Source organism: Wyeomyia smithii, chromosome 3, assembly GCF_029784165.1.
Source record: "Wyeomyia smithii strain HCP4-BCI-WySm-NY-G18 chromosome 3, ASM2978416v1, whole genome shotgun sequence".
NCBI lineage: Eukaryota > Metazoa > Arthropoda > Insecta > Diptera > Culicidae > Wyeomyia > Wyeomyia smithii.
In genome coordinates, this window is record NC_073696.1 from 21,598,324 (window position 1) to 21,610,333 (window position 12,010).

At 40.1% G+C, this 12,010-nt stretch overlaps 1 protein-coding gene across 6 annotated transcripts in view; it reads left to right on the forward strand.

Moving 5' to 3' along the window:
* LOC129726569 (probable G-protein coupled receptor Mth-like 1) overlaps positions 1 to 12,010 on the forward strand; it is a 250,390-nt gene that overhangs the window by 103,939 nt on the left and 134,441 nt on the right. The gene's annotated exons all lie outside the window — the stretch shown is intronic.

Here is a 12,010-nt window from a genome sequence, read left to right on the forward strand (position 1 = left end):
TCATTATTTCAGCGTGGAATGGTTCAGCCGATAAACCAACCTAGCATTGTTCTCTGCGTTGGAGGCGATAGGCAATACCTTATTTTTATTATTTTACTGTGGTTAGAAGACTTTTCCCATAGAAAGATATTTTAATTTAAGCCAAGTCATGAAAGTTCAATATGATTTGATCGTACCTGGTGCTTGGAACGATAGTTTAACTTAATTTTTTTGTCGCTTCTGAACAAAAAAAAAATGTATACTTTTATTCAAAATTAAGGAAGATTTGCAGATTCTGGTTCGCAGGTTGGATAACATTACTATTTTTTCATTTTAAAAGATAGAACATGTTTAAAAACTTGTAATAAGTATAGTTTTTGACATTCACCTGATATTTTGTTCGCGAATTCCGGGATTCACGAGGTTGTTGACCGCGGCTTTCGGTATTTTCGCGGTTTTTATTCTCACGCTGCGTATTTATTCACTATATTTCAATTACTTTTTTAAATATATGTCATCTACAGAAGCTCATGAAAGGCATACTCTAGCTATGTTACTCACCGCCAGTAATTCAGTAATATTTATTGCAAACACTTTGCCATCGCTCTCCCCGATATGAAACATCACGGTTTACCTTACCGGCAATTGCTCAATGCGTCCGTTCGGACTGTCATTTTCGTCTGCTATCGGGTGATTTATTCATGCTTGATAATGGAAAACAAACAATGAAAGCGGCAACAGAGAAAAAAAAAAGAAAACACACACGTGTGTTCAAAGTTTCAAACGCGAATCTCCTCCATCGTAGCGTTTTCCGCTTCCCGGTTCAATTCGGTGGCGGCAATCATCGGACGAACCATCCGAAAGATAGATGGCGTTGCCAAATTACGCCGTAGTTACGAAACATTCCGCGTAGCTCAGATCTGCGACAGCCCTGCTGTGTGATTCCGAGCAACGAAAAAAATTGGCCAATGATTTAAAAAATCACGTTCCAAAAATTGCTGGACCCGGGCCGGGGGTCGGGAATGTTGTATTGATTTATGGACCCCAGCAGTGCAGAAGGGGCCCGCGTTCGAATGTTGTTGTCGTGCAGGAAGCGAATGGCCGATTTCCGATCGCTTCCACGGTGGTCATCAGTTTTTCGCAGCCGTTCACGCCAGCAGCGCTGTAAAAAAGACGCCATTCTCGCTGGCCTTTGTTTATTGGTTCGGTAATAATTCATCTCTATTTGCTAGACAAACATGAAAAATCTCCACGTTACCTGTCAACTTCGGCTGGTGGAAATTGGAGGATATTTTCATCCAGAAAAAAATGGTTGTCGGAAGAGCGAACATGAATTCTGCTGGATAAATAAATTTTAAATTTGAACGAAGTAATTGCGTTGAAACAATAATATAAACGAGACGTGCAAACAAACATGGAAACGAGGAAAAAAATATATGCAAGTTCAAAGGAATAATAAGCGGTTGACATTTGTTTGCATTTAATTTCAGCGCGGCGCCTATTGTCTACCGCCGACAAGTTTCACAATGGTTAATCACATTTTCGACAAAAGGCGACCAGCATGACGGTGGTGGCGCCCAGCGGCATGTTAAACACCGCTGTTAAACCGTTTCACACACACACACAAACACAGGTCAGCCAATCGCTGTAAATAATTGGCCCCGCTTCGGAGTCTGAAATCTGTCGGTATTTAAAACAATAATGGACTAATTAATTACTGTTTAATCGTGCAAAGTCGACCGACGAAGGTTATAAATCATAGTACCGCCGCGCGATCGGTTTCCCTTGGTGCGTGGGTCGCCCAGTTGCGGTTGCATTCGCGATAAGATCTGGCAGCGCTGGTCGATAAATTCACAATTGTGCACGTAAGCCTACTTTGTTCGTTTCTCTATAGAATGTTTGCCGGCGTGGTCTATTGTATCATCTGTGACAGTATCGGTTTGGCATAACCTCCCGACCCCCGCAAAGTGATTTATATTCCGTTTATGGGTCAGTTCTGATATCGGATCTAAATGAAAAAAATAATGAAAAAGCGATTATTTTGTGCAGGTTGCGTCTTCCCTTCGAGTGAAATACGCTAGTATTTTAATACATAAATGTAATTTAAAGTTTGCTTTCTATTAAAAGACAGCCAAAGAGGATGGGCAATAACCCATAGATAGACGAGTGGCTCTTCACTAGTAATAACCAACGGCAACTACTTATTGAAAGAGTGTGAACGAAGAAAACTGTACGATAAAGTTCTAAGCTACGGTTACGTAATGATGCTGTACACCTTTAATCGTGTACATCCTCTGCGTCGTAGAATGCCGACAATTTTCCGCAAATGTTGCCTCAGTCGAAGTGGAAATTCCTTCAAAATTATTTGAGCGAATTGCGGAAGATATCTCCTGTACTCTAGGCACGAACGACTGTCGGCTGTGGTTGTTTGTGACTGTGTGTGTGTCAGCGAAGTAGCAGAATCTTCTCAAGCCTCCGCTGCTGTTGCTATGGTAATTCGTTGAAGAGGTAAATTGCATTTGCATTAGCTGCCAGTCCCTGTCAATGTCAACGGAAGTAAAATTATAAGTGAATATGTTTGTTAAGGATGATAACTAGCGTGTGTGAGAATTTTGTTCAACTATTACTGATCACGAAGCGGTCCATTATAGTACGAGCTGTCACTGTTCGTTTGGTTGATACAAAGGCTTAACATGAAAAATAGTTTTATCTGAGAATTTGAAAGCTATTGAAATATCATAGAGAATAATTTTGTTTTTGTAGAAAAGTTGTATTTCAAATGTAAATTTTGAAGGGTTATACCAATCTTTTTTTCTCTTTTTCTTACAGGTGAGCTACACATGTTCTAAGTGAAAATACAGGTAAAATTTAATAAATTTCGAGCCTACTGCGGTACATCAACAACATGTTAATGTGTAGTGGAGTGTTGTACCCACTACCGAGACTTGTGATACCGTTGATAGAAAAATCGAGATATGGTATCTCGACGTGGTGGGTAACATGCACGGAATTACCTCTAGTAAGCAATTAATTTATTAATTAAACAATACTCGATTTCTATACTATGCAAGACTTCGTGAGAGACAATTTCCCCTCGTGAATCTTCTAGCACCACTTTTCACTTCTTTTATTACTTAGTGTTTCTTTCCCTTGTAGAAGACTAAACCACTGCATTGCACATTTATCCCAGTTGGGCAACGCACTTCGTATGAAGTTTATTACCTCACCAGGACTTTCCCTCCAAATTTCGGTAGGTTCTATGTGTCCCTTACCGAAGATACGCAATCTGCGTTGTATTGATACTTGGCATTCGCAGAGTAGATGTTCTGAAGTTTCGCTTTCGATGCCACACAGGCGACATTTATCATCATCAAATTTTCTTTTTTTTCTAAAGATGGTACTTACTCGGACTTACTGTCCTGTAATAAGACCTGTGAATGTCCTCAAGTCTTTCTTATTTAACCTGAGCAGCACGAGGCTCTTCTCGCGATTTGGCTCTTTGAATCTTTTCGATTGTCGTAATCTGCTTATGACATCCCAGTTTGCTTTGATGGTCGCTTTCTCCCATTCACCGAGTTCAGCTTTTAGAGCGCTCGGGGAGACTCCACAGAAAGGTTCTGGGCCAACAAAGTTAGTAGATGACCTTTGTCTGTCTGACAAGTTAGTAGATGACCTCTGTCTGTCTTTGGCTGTTAAGTCGGCCTTCTCGTTTCCTTTGATTCCACAATGACCAGGAACCCAGTATAAGTTAACCTGGTTTTTCATAGCTAACTTTCGGAGCGACAGGATGCATTCCCACACTAGTTTAGAGTGGCGGAAAGGAGAATTCAGGGCTTTAAGGGGGGACCCTACCCTAGAAGGTCGAAAAACCATGAATTTTAAAATTTTTTTTTGGCTGTCTAGAGTAAAGTGAAGTGTTTGGCTATTTTAGCTATTGATTAAAGTATATTTGAAGATGTATTTTCCATGTCGTGAATGTAAATATAGTGAGTATTACACTGTTGGCAGCTGGGAACGTGTATGCTCTCTCTAAATCAGTACCTAACTGGTGGTAAGTTTTTCTCAGCTTCTAGTAGACCGATCGGGCTGAAATTTTTTGTCAGTATATAGAAACATATTATCTATCTTGTTACGTAGCCGTTTTTGAAAATTCCAAAAATTGCAAAAATGGTGGCCATTTTAGTAAAAAAATTGTTTTTTTTTTTCATGAAAAATCACTATTTAAAAATTATAAAACATTAAAAAAACTCAGATATCAAAAAACGGCTACGTAACAAGTAAGATAATCCATTCTTATATGTTAAAAAAAAAATTCAGCAAAATCGGTTCAGTAGATGCTGAGAAAAATTTACCACCAGTTGAAAAAACATGGTTTCGAGAGAAACGCTGCTTACAGCGTAATCCTCACTATATTTGTATCCAGAACGTGCAAAATATATCTTCAAATATACCTTAATCAATAGCCACAATATCCGAACACATCACTCTACTCTAGGCATCCGAAAAAAGAAATACGGAAATTTATTATTTTTCAACTTTCGACTTTTGCAAATATTTGCGTGTCGATAGTTTCTTTCCAGACACGTATTCATGCATCCTATTATCGCGTATATTTCCGCCTGGAATACTGTTGGCCAGTGTCCCATGGGAAAAAAATTATTAATTCCTGGTCCTGTGAATCCCGCACCCGCGGAACCATTCATTTTATAACCGTCTGTGTAGAAGCAAAGTGAACCATCCCGAATTGTGGGTCCACCTTGTTGCCAACTTTCTCGTTCTATCTCTACTGTTCTGTAAGGAATTTCGAAATTTGGTTTCCTCTCCAGCCAATCCTCCTTACTTTTTATTAGATTATTTATTTGGAAATCTTTTAGTATTCTCAGGTGTCCTGTTAGTTCTCCTTCTTTTAGGTTGCACTGTCGATGTAGCCTTAGAGCACTTTTTTCCGCTTTTAGTTGAACCACCTGATGAAATGGAAGAAGGTGAAGTATTGCATCTAGAGCTTTTAATGAAGTGCTTCTCATAGCTCCACAAATTGATGCACAGGCCAATCTTTGGATTTTACCTAGCTTAGCTTAAGTGGATGTTTCAGTGGTTTTGGGCCACCAAACTAACGAGGCGTAGGTTATTCTGGGTATGATTATTGTTTATATATCCAATGTATCATGCTGGGTTTGAGACCCCAGCTTTTTCCAATGGCTCTGCTGCATACCCATAGGACGTTTGTGGCCTTGGTAATTGTTTATTCTATTTGAGTGTTCCAGCTTAGTTTCTGGTCAAGTATGATTTCCAAATATTTGACTTCAGTGGAAAGCTTTATATCGATGCCTTCCAATCGCAATTTAGGAATAATGTATTTCCTTTCTCGAGTGAAAGGAACAATAGTTGTTTTGGATGGATTTACACTCAACCCCTCTCGCCTACACCATTGAGCTGTGAGATTAGGCGCAGTTTGCATTCTATCAGAAATAACGCAGTCGTGCTTCCCCCTAACTAAAATCACTACGTCGTCTGCAAAACCTATCACTTCGAAGCCGTTTTCCGATAGGCTCCGAAGAAGATCGTCTACGATTAATGACCATAACAGGGGAGATAATATCCCTCCTTGAGGGCATCCTTTCGTAGTTTTTCTTGTTAGGGACGTTCCACCGAGTTTAGCTGTTATTTCACGACTTATTAGCATGGCATGAATCCACATTATTGTGTTCCTGTCTATGCCATGCCTTTCCATGGGTATTTTCATTGAGTTGTGAGACGCATTATCAAATGCTTCCTCAATATCAAGAAAGGCTGCCAGGGATGGATGGATTTTTCGATTTTTCCCACTAACATATGTAGCGCGTCAGTGGTTGACACGTTGTTTTTGTAAGCAAATTGAAATTTACTTAACGGATTGGATTTCATATATAATGTTTTAATATGGTAGTCGATTAATTTTTCCATATTTTTCGAAAAGAAGGAAGTTGAACTAATTGGCCTAAACGCTTTCGGGATTGTCCTATCTCGTTTTCCGGCTTTTGGTATGAAAATAACTCTAGTTTGTCTCCAACTAGATGGAATGTAATTTAGTATTAGGCTCACCTTACACATCTCCGTAATAATTGGAATAAACAGTTGCTTGCTCTTTTGGAGCATAACTGGCTGTATTCCATCCATTCGCGGAGACTTGTATGGTTGAAAAGAGTCTATTGCCCATTCAACCTTCGATTTACTGAATATAGAACAAGCAAGTTCCTGGGATTCAGTCCAAGTCGCACGTGAGCTTAGCTGCTCTCCAGTCCTGCACTTTATCAGTATCCGAATATGATCCTGGAAAGTAATTTTCCATCATAATTTCCAGTGTTTCTCGAGAATCTGTGGTGTAAGTACCGTCAGTTTTTCTTAATCTGCCTAAACCGTTGGAATGTTCTTTAGACAGGGTTTTTGCAACCTGGCTGCAGTGGATGTGTTTTCAATACGTTCACTCATCAATTTCCAGCTGTTTCTTCTGGATTTTCTTATTTCCTTGTTGTATTTTGTTAGTGATGTTCCCAATTACCTGTTAGTTTCGCTTCATTGAACAGTTTCCTAGAGGACTTTCTAAGTCCTTCTAGGGTCTTATTCCACCAAAGTGAGTCTTTATTTGGCACTCGCGTCTTGGTAGGACGACTTTCGTAGTATGCACTAATTATCTTACTTGTGATTAAATTAGAGCAGGTTTCCAGCTCATTTTTGGTTTTAATTTCTCTTTCAAAGATATGTTTGTAGATCAACAGTTTACTGTTGTAGAGATCCCAGTTGGTTTTCCTGGGGTCTCTATAGGTTTCTTGCAAGAATTCTCCTGCACAGTAATCAGTAATCCCTTTTGCTTATATTTGTACTACCCCGAACCGTGTGATGAGAGTTCGCATCACATCCTATTACGAACTGTTTATTGTTCTGTTTGCAGCAGGGTTGATATTTGTTGACACTCTTGAGTGAAAGTGAAAAAAAGCATTCATAAACGTTATTTTTTTACAATCCTTTCAGTGTTTTCCCTTCCCGCTTTTTGTATGGAAGTAAATCGTCAAAACACCTCATTATATTTCATGCGATGGAAGCAAGACAACAAAATCAGTTTATCAGTTAACGAAGATTGTCAAGGCATCGATCAGTGTCAGTGAAAAAGTGTTTCGGTGAGGCTCATTTTGGTTGAGTGGACTGTTTGTTTTTCTTTTTCGCTTTGAAGTGAAGATCATTTGGTTGGATTTGTCGTCAAACTTTGTTCCGTAACCGTGAACGATGCGCGCGATCTATTTCATCTGAGTATAACAACACGTTACTAGGACGAAAATCTAGTGTATCTGAAAGAGTGCTGCGATCATTGAAAGTTAAAATTGAAAATGATTGGCTGTAATTTTCGAAGAGTTTTGCTGGGGAAAATGACTTTTATCAGCACTGGTTCGCAGTAGTTGATAAGTTCCTTTACTTCCGTTGGAGGGGCTTCTTCTTGTTCCCCAGGAAAGTACGCCGAGGCGATGATGAGCTCCGCTCTTCCCCTAGCAGTAGGAACTTCTACTTGTATGGTTGCTAAGTCTCTGCTTATAAATTCTGTAATTAGCGTGACATTAGTCAAAGCACTTACCAGAATGGCTGCTCTAGGAAGAGACTGCGCATCGTCAAAGATCAGCTTACCGGTATTACTGGGATCCCAAGTATTTTATTTTTACTAGCCCATGGCTCTTGTATAATGACAACGTTTATATTTTCTTTGGTGAATCTTTGGAAGAGGATCTTAGCGTTTACTTTGAATCGTACTCTGCCTACCTTTGAGTTACTTACATTTTGCACTGGTGACGGCGACCTTACTTTTCATCATCCGAGCCAAGCGGAAGACTTGACTTCAAACTCAAGCAAAATTCTAGCTTGGTTGCATACAGTAAAAGGTTTTGCGCTAAAAACAATATGTTTTCTTAGAAAGATTCCGGTAGAAAATCAGTCGAGCCGTGGTAGGTTCTCGTCAGCTGATGTGGATAGCATTATCGTTCTTAGCGCTCTAGCACTGTTAGAAAAAGTGCCAAAATTTATGTCGAACCGCTTTCAACGAAATTCATCGCTTATGATAGAAAATTCGCTAATATTCCACGCGAATTTAAATAATATTGCACATAACTTTCAAACAAAATCGTGGTTTACGCCAGAAGCAACTGGAATTTAAATGAGTAAATAATTACTTTTTCACTGCATGATTTGCTTCTCGTCATCATAGACCATCTTGGCAAAGAGTTTTCTGAATGCCAATTGTTCGGTTAGATGACACTGTTCATCAAAAGCAAAAAAATGTTACCCTAAAGCTCGAAATTGTTGGCCTAAAAAGTTTAAAAAGTTTTTAAATCATTCTACAAGCATAACATGTCGGAATGAATGCAGCATATAACATTTTGAAACCAAAAATGTTGAAAAGTAGTGCTATTTTCAACGTATTTTGATGTTTGCTCATCAAATAAATGTGATTAACGTTATAGTTTTTGTAATTAAATCATCATCATCATCATCAACTTAAAATGTAAATGAAAATATTTATGTTAGAAAAGTTCGTCTGTGACATACACCAGACAGATCAGTAATTCAAATTAGTTGAGTTTGTCTTCGTTACGACGCAATCCGCAACCACCAAAGGTTGCGCTCCGTTACTCAATTTGAACATTTTGTAGAATAAAATTCACTAATTTGATCAATAGACGCTGATCACGTTTTATTACATTGCCTAGAACTTTTCTCCAACCGATTTTATTTTTTTTTAAGCAAAGTAGGGTTTTAGACTTTGAATTTTTAATTTAAAAATGTGAAATATGAAAGTTTCACTAACAAATTGTCAGAACTTTTCGAAGGAGAATTATGATTTACTTTTGTGAAAATATTTTCCATCTGTGCAATCATTATTTGTTTTCTTTTGTGGTAATTCTACGTTCTCTTCCAAATTAAACAAACAAAATTTAATGTGGCCCTTGCTAGAGTCGCATTGACAATGACGAAGATCATGCCAATCCGGTACTTTATGGAGCGAACCAGTTTATACTCTCAGAATGTGTGCTCTGGGTGTTCCATTCTGTCTTGTCAAGATTAATAACCCGAACGGCGCCGCCAATTTTGTACAACATTCGTAAACTTATAGTCTGACAGGTGCGGCATTACATGATGAATCCAACGACCGCCAGTCAACAGCGGAAAAAAGCGAGGTGACGACAGACTACAACGTACGCCATTCTCGAGATTATTTCGAATTTACAGCCTCCACAAACGTGGGATTAACCTGTCAAGTGAGTGCCGAAATGAAAACTTTTGCCGAAAATTTTGGATTTCCACTGGCACACATTTCGTAACCCCTCCGTTCGCATTCGCGCTCGGGTTTCGTGAAATGGATCTATCTTCGTATAGAGAAAGCAACTCGAAACGAACTTTGTCTGTGACATACACCTAACGCATCAGCAATTCAAATTAGCTGAGCTTGTCTTCGTTTCGACGCAATCCACAACCATCAAATCGCCACAAAATTGACTGCAATTAGCCTCGACATTGAACCACTCCAGGTCCGGTTGTTGTTAATCGTTAACTCCAGGCAGTTACTCAATCGAAACAATTAAAAGTCGCTCAGCCACTTTCACCTCAAATCATCCGTGGAGATTTTGTCTACCTTCAGCCGAAACAGTCACAAAAATTACCTCATACGATTCGGCCACAAGTGACTGTTATTTGCGGTGACTTTTAGTTTCTTGGATCCCGCAGCTGTGGCTGACACTCAGAACAGATGGACTGACAGCAGCGCACACACATTCGGCTGAAAGTGAGGCAAGCAGCAAATGGTCTTCGTCATCGAGATCAATTATCGCACACTAAACGCGCACACGTCGTCGTTCCATCCGTGCGCGACGTTTGCTGTCATAATAGTTTGAAATGTTGTGCAAATCGAGACCGACTACTTTCGCCATTGTTAGAGTAACATTTTTGCCACTAGACAACGACGACGACGACGTTGACAAGGCCGATGTTTTCGGGCTAACAAAACACGGATGCGACCGGTCATAACAGATTCATTTGAGACTAAAACATATTTTTCGCAATTATATTTTTGTGCCGAAAAAAGAAGCTTCGATTCGCCTCTAACAAACTAATTCGCCATGTTATGTCTTGTGGCAATCAGCAACCCCGATGTGTGTTTCAAGCAAACAAACAAACAAACCAAACAGAGAAAAAAAAAACACTCGACCGGATAAGCATCCTACAAAGAAAGAAGAAAGTGGGAATTACACAGTGAAATATTAGCCAACCAACACAACACTAACAAACACAGACAGGCCTGCAAAATATCCATCATTATTTCAAACACAATTATTTTTCCACTTTCAATTCGCTTGCATTGCTGCTGCTGGTGCTGCTTGCCGGTAATCGCAACAACTAACTTTCCTCCTAATGACAGCCAATTTCTCACTGTTAGTTGGTAGTCAACGGGGCGAATTGCCGCTGAATTAGTCGGAAAGCAGTTGCACCCCCGCGGGTTTTGCGGAACGATCTGTAACCTACTAATCGAACTGGCAAGAGTAGGAACTGTGGCACACGGAAGAGGCATTTTACGTCAGAACTCTCACTGAAACTCCATGAACGGCTTGGTTTGAAATCCCTCCAAAGAGAAAGGGTAAAAATTGCATTAAACCTTGCCTTAAACATTCGCTCCCTTCCGTCTGTTTTTCTGGGAACATACCAACTGCAAGGAAAGGAGGCTTGCCACGCTAGATTCCCAAGGCCAGATGGTCAGCTATTCTCACGGAATGGCTGTCCCTAACTAATTCTCCGATTGATTACTATTCTGGCAGCGTACCTGACTGGCATAGTGACACCGATTGGATTCCCCTGCCAATCTATCTTACCACGTTCGATCAGGGTGTCCGTCCGCAGAGAGAGGACGCCGATTTAGTGGGAATAAAATAGCATTCTTCGTGACCCTGGGCCCGCACGGTTGGAATTTTGTAACGTGATAAAATGGTATTATTAATTGCATGCCGCCCCGGTGACAGGTTGCAAAACTGTCTGAGAAGATGATGATGACATTCCAAACGAAAAGTGTTGTTGCAATTACATGCTACTGTTGCAACACCAACTATAGGATGAGGCATAATTATTCCTGCGTCGAGAAGCCGAGGACTGCCATCGGCCGCAGACACATTTTAATTTGGAGTCTGCTGTATACAAAAGGAAAGATTTTATGATGACGAGCGCGTTCTATTGTAGGCGGCAAGGAAGTATGAACAGATGAAAAGTCACGTTTCATTGGAACAAATGTTTTTCGCAAGGCTTGCAGTTTGCAGCGAAAAAAAGGGACCGCTCACAAAAGACGCTGACTCAGACGGCATGACGAAGTCGCACAAAATGTTGTTGCCATTGTATCGGTACTTTCAATTGGTAACGCATTCACCGCCAAGGTAACTGTACTTTGTTCTTCGTTTCTACACGTTTAGAACGCGGCGAATTTAAAATTTAAAAATGTGATAAACAATCCTTTCGCTGTGTACATTTCAACCGCATTCGAACAGTCCACTTGGGCCGCTCACTTTAGCTTTCGGAAAACGAAATTGACTGTCATCAGCATCATCATCTCTATCACCGGACCGGACACCGGCAAAATCCGTTTACTGACCGTCACCTTCAGCACCAGCTAGTAAATTGACACCCCCTTTCCAGAGTTCCATTCCATGCCATTTGCAGAAAATCGTCTATCTGCTGTTTGTATTATTTACACACATACAAACCCTTTCCTTCCTTCCGCGCACCCTCCGCAGTTAAAGTGTTTATGCTTGTGTCAAGTAAATTTGAAGCTGACTGTCGATAACGTTTTGATTGGACGGTATCGTGAGCTCGGTTGTTTGTTCGAGTTACGGAGCTTGTGGATAGTTGTTGCCTCTCGACCTGATGTGCGGGATTTCACAAACCGTGAATCATACTTTGACCGAACAACTTTGGCGGAGAACCGTTGGCAGCACATGTGCGATAAATTTAGCTACAATAAAAGTTATGTTGT